Genomic DNA, 6,152 nt, shown 5'->3' on the forward strand with positions numbered 1-6,152 from the left:
AAGAGTACCCAGAAGGAGAATGTAGAATATAACTTTGGTATAACTGTGTCTAGCATTAGGAATAATATTAGGAGAGAAGTAAATAATGAAAATGATTGTTATAGGAATGCAGTTAGAAGCCTGAGTAGATCTATAACCCACTATGATAACATGAACGTAGATAAGTATGTTTATGGAGCAACTTGCAATGTGAACAGACTGACTGCTGTTGTGATGGCCAGGCTTAGGCTTGGTTACAAGTACTTCTGGCAGTTTGGGAGACACACAGATGATGATCAAACTAAGTGTAAATTATGTGATCAGGCATATGGTCACTCTCTTGAACACTATGCGCTTAATTGTCCACTTATTGAGGAATACAGAGACAGACAGTATAATAACCTATGTGACATGTCAAGATATCTTATTAATGAAAATAAGATACCAGATATACTAAGCAAATTTCCTAAATTTGCTTGTAACAGATAAGTGAACTATAGATATGTAGATATAAATCCATATGTATTCCTGTTAACCCTTTGGGGCCTAGTTCCTAGGCCTTTTGTGTATCCATATGCTCTCGCGCTACCGTCCACAGGATGGATATCGGGTGCACAATAAACTAGCCACTTCGGTGGCAAAATCTAAAATCTGGCAAATAATAGTGAATGAACTCTTCTTCTTTTTCTTCTGTTGGGTTTCAGGGCCACTGACAGCATACGCCGTATCGAGCCCGAATGAACTCTTTATACTACAATCCGTCAAGGGTGAGGGGCTAGGAGTGTGTTTGGATGCCGGTGAGCATCCAAACACAAACCCATGCGCCGTGTCCCTTACAGGTTTATCACTTCTCAAACTTACTAAAGGTCTCAGCTCACACACCGAGGGTTTGGGGTTAGATCCTCAGACTAGTGGAAACGTTGGACTTGTTTCCTTACACCTGCTGCACCTGTTCATCTAGCAGTATGTACCTGGGTGCTGACTGATTGGTGTCGGTGGCATCCTGGGGATTTTTTAGATTTTTAGATTTTGCCACCATCCCCCCAATGAAAAGCAGGGGTGTCACTAGCACGTTAAGAGACCATACAATAAGTGTCAGGGGCCCGAGACTGTTCAACTGCCTCCCAGCACACATAAGGGGGATTACCAACAGACCCCTGGCAGTCTTCAAGCTGGCACTGGACAAGCACCTAAAGTCAGTTCCTGATCAGCCGGGCTGTGGCTCGTACGTTGGTTTGCGTGCAGCCAGCAGCAACAGCCTGGTTGATCAGGCGCTGATCCACCAGGAGGCCTGGTCACAGACCGGGCCGCGGGGGCGTTGACCCCCGAAACTCTCTCCAGGTAAACTCCAGGAAGTGGCTAGTTTATTGTGCACCCCATATCCATCCTGTGGAGGGTAGCGCAAGAGCATATGGATACACAAAAGGCCTAGGAACTAGGCCCCAAAAGAGCTAACAGGTGTACATTTGGATTTACATCTACATATCTACAGTTCACTTAAAAATAACTCGGGGAATCTGTCTCATGTCCCACCATTACTGTACAAGCGAGCGGCCCATGTCCTTTCGCATGCTATTTCATTACTTTTTAACAAGTCAATAGAGACTAGCACCTTCCCGAAACTACTCAAGATGGCAAGGGTTACACCAATACATAAAGGTGGTGACCCTACAGACTTAAACAACTATAGGCCAATATCTAACTTACCATTGCTATCCAAAATCTTTGAGAAACTCGTGTACAAGAGACTGTATTCATTTATAACGGCTCAAAACATACTCAACCCCTGCCAGTTTGGATTCAGGAAAAATAAAAGCACTAATGATGCAATCATAAAAATGCTAGATCTGCTTTACACAGCATTGGAAAATAAGGAATACCCACTAGGAATTTTTATTGACCTAAGAAAAGCTTTTGACACAGTAAACCACCAAATCCTACTCCACAAACTTGACCACTACGGTATAAGAGGCCATGCGCTTGCTTATTTCAAATCTTACATTACTAATAGGTATCAGTACGTCACCATTAAAGACACAGCATCAGCAACACGGCCACTTGATACTGGAGTTCCGCAGGGAAGTGTCCTTGGTCCCCTGCTCTTCCTCATATACATCAATGACCTTCCAAACGTATCCCAACACCTGAAACCCATTCTCTTTGCTGATGACACGACTTATGTCATCTCTCACCCTAATCTTGCCACCCTCAACACCATTGTGAATGAGGAGCTGATTAAAATATCGACTTGGATGACAGCCAATAAACTTACGCTTAACACTGACAGAACTTACTATATTATGTTTGGTAGCAGAGCAGGAGATGCACAAATTAACATTAAGATTGACAACACTCTAATTACCAGAAATAATGGGGGAAAATTCCTAGGCTTATACCTTGACAACAACCTGAATTTCAGCACCCATATCCAGCATATAGCCAAAAAAGTATCCAAAACGGTTGGGATCCTCTCCAAGATACGATACTACGTGCCGCAAAATGCCCTTCTCACACTATACCACTCACTTATTTATCCATACCTCACCTATGCTATTTGTGCTTGGGGATCAACTGCAGCAACACACCTAAAGCCAATAATAACCCAACAAAAAGCTGCAGTAAGAATAATCACTAAATCCCATCCCTGGCAGCACACCCCCCCACTCTTCAAAGATCTAAACTTACTCCCAGTTCAGTACATCCACACTTACTACTGTGCAATCTATATCTACAGGGCCTTAAACTCTAATATCAACCTTGACCTAAAACGCTCTCTTGATAGTTGTGACAGAACCCACAGGCATAACACCAGACACAAACATCTCTACGACATTCCCCGTGTCCGACTAAACCTTTACAAAAATTCAATGTATGTCAAAGGCCCTAAAATCTGGAATACCCTACCTGAGAACTCTAGAACTGCAGACACATTCATCACCTTCAAAACTACCATTAGAAAACATCTTATCTCCCTAATACACCCCGTCAACTAACTACACGAATACCACCTGGTGGTTCACACTTACACTCGCTCACTCATTTAACCATAAACAGAAATATTAATCTCAGTCTTAAAATAATGAATCCTGTGATACTCCAATACTGAAACTATATACTGTGCCAAAACAAAAGCATTCACATTGCTAAACTCATAAACTAGTATTTAGTCACTTAGCCATAATACCAACTTACCTCATAATTTGTAATATTTTACAATTAAGAATAAAACTAGGTATGCCCGAAATGCCTAGCCATGCTAAGCGTTCTAGTGGTACACTCTGTAATCACAATTTTACTACATGTAAACCAAACAATAACCAAATTTCTGTAAACTCAGCATTATAATCCTTATAGAGAATAAACTTTGAATTTGAATTGAATTGAATTTGAATCTGTTACATGCAAATTTAGGAAATTTGCTTAGTATATCTGGTATCTTATTTTCATTAATAAGATATCTTGACATGCCATATAGGTTATTATACTGTCTGTCTCTGCATTCCTCAATAAGTGGACAATTAAGCGCATAGTGTTCAAGACAGTGACCATATGCCTGATCACATAATTTACATTTAGTTTGATCATCATCTGTGTGTCTCCCAAACTGCCAGAAGTACTTGTAACCAAGCCTAAGCCTGGCCATCACAACAGCAGTCAGTCTGTTCACATTGCAAGTTGCTCCATAAACATACTTATCTATGTTCATGTTATCATAGTGGGTTATAGATCTACTCAGGCTTCTAACTGCATTCCTATAACAATCATTTTCATTATTTACTTCTCTCCTAATATTAGTCCTAAAACTAGACATAGATATACCAAAGTTATATTCTACATTCTCCTTCTGGGTACTCTTCTTGGCTAACATATCAACTTTATCATGAAGGAGTAATCCAATATGTGATGGGATCCATAGCAATGTACATTAATTCCTTTGTCCCTGATTTTTTAGTATCTATACTTGGCTTCTCCAATGAGCATGTTGTTGGAGTCATTATATGAGTTAAGAGCATCCAGTAATGACATAGAATCAGTAATGATGATAGAGTCAAACTCAGTGTCATAGGTTAGCTTTAGCGCCATTAGGATTGCAAACACTATTGCACACTATTTATATCCCCTTTATTTATTCCTGTCTTCCACTTATACACCTCAGTCATATCCCCCCATAATTCTACGTCTTTCTAGAGAGTGCAGATTCAGGGCCCTTAGTCTATCCTCATAGGGAAGGTTTCTGATACATGGGATCAACTTTGTCATCCTCCTTTGGACATTTTCCAGAGCATTTATATCCATTCTGTAATACGGTGACCAAAACTGTGCAGCATAATCTAAATGAGGCCTGACCAAGGATGTATAGAGTTGAAGAACAACCTGAGAACTCCTATTATTTATGCTTCTTGATATGAAGCCAAGGATTCTATAAAGCTAATAGAATCCTTGGCTTCATATCAAGAAGCATAAATAATAGGAGTCCTCAGGTTGTTCTTCAACTCTATACATCCTTGGTCAGGCTTCATTTAGATTATGCTGCACAGTTTTGGTCACCGTATTACAGAATGGATATAAATGCTCTGGAAAATGTACAAAGGAGGATGACAAAGTTGATCCCATGTATCAGAAACCTTCCCTATGAGGATAGACTAAGGGCCCTGAATCTGCACTCTCTAGAAAGACGTAGAATTAGGGGGGATATGATTGAGGTGTATAAGTGGAAGACAGGAATAAATAAAGGGGATGTAAATAGTGTGCTGAAAATATCTAGCCTAGACAGGACTCGCAGCAATGGTTTTAAGTTGGAAAAATTCAGATTCAGGAAGGATATAGGAAAGTACTGGTTTGGTAATAGAGTTGTGGATGAGTGGAACAAACTCCCAAGTACAGTTTAAGAGGCCAGAACGTTGTGTAGCTTTAAAAATAGGTTGGATAAATACATGAATGAATGTGGGTGGGTGTGAGTTGGACCTGATAGCTTGTGCTACCAGGCCGGTTGCCGTGTTCCTCCCTTAAGTCAATGTGACCTGACCTGACTAGGTTGGGTGCATTGCCTTAAGCCGGTAGGAGACTTGGACCTGCCTCGCATGGGCCAGTAGGCCTGCTTCAGTGTTCCTTCGTTCTTATGTTTGCAGTGTAGACGCCCAGTTGTTAATTCTTATGCCTAGTTCAACAAATTTATTATCGTTCTTAACTGGGAGGTAGCAACAAGAGCAGATGCAGCCCTGCCAGAAGACTCCTGTTTAGATCCATCAGTGTATATAACTTGTGATAACTTATTACTACCAGCTAGGCGAAAAATTTCTTCTTGAGCAGTTGCTTTGACAAGTGATTTAAGGAAGGGATTACTAACAATGAGCTTCTTAGGAGGGACTTGCAGGCATGTGATATTAAATGAACACATCTTCCATGGGGGGTGAAATGCTCTTGTTGTCTACAGTGATACAATTCATGCATCCTGGGGGAGAGAATTAAAGGACCCCCAAAGGAAATAACCTATTTCCATTCGTCAGAGTATCGAATCCCAGTACCTGAGTGTGTAAGCTGAAGCTGCTACATATTGAGCCACCTATCGGTGTGCTGCTACCCTACTCTATATGACAATTGCAAAGTGAAAACAAAAGCTAGCCAAATTTTCCTGTCATATTTCATCACACAGGATGGGTTTCATGCATCTGAAGTACTGTATAGCCCTTGTGGTTTAGCGCTTCTTTTTTATTATAATAATAATTCAGTCTGAAGTATGAAACTTCAGGTGGACTGGGAACGTGGTAGTAGTGTTTAAATGAAAGTTAGACATACATGATCTAAGTAGGATAGACAGGATATGGAAGGGAACTGGCTCAATAAAGCAGTCGTACGTAAACGTACCAAACTGAAAAGTAGTTTCCTTGTAGCAAATTCCTTTTAAGTAACTTCATCGCTGTCTTGCCAGAGGCGCACCAACATTGCAGCTCAGATACCCCCTTCTTAAGAAGATATATATAGGTTTATTTAGGTACATGTACACATAAGTACAATTATCATACCTAGTAACAAGGACCCCAGTGGAAATAAAGTCACTTGACTTTTTTATGGGTTATCTTAGATAATTTACAATATATATGATAGGTGTACTTATGTGTACCTCTACCGTAATAAACGTACTTGCTTACTAGTAAGTAAGTAAGTAAGTAAAT

The sequence above is a fragment of the Cherax quadricarinatus genome, chromosome 82 (assembly GCF_038502225.1).
Source record: "Cherax quadricarinatus isolate ZL_2023a chromosome 82, ASM3850222v1, whole genome shotgun sequence".
NCBI lineage: Eukaryota > Metazoa > Arthropoda > Malacostraca > Decapoda > Parastacidae > Cherax > Cherax quadricarinatus.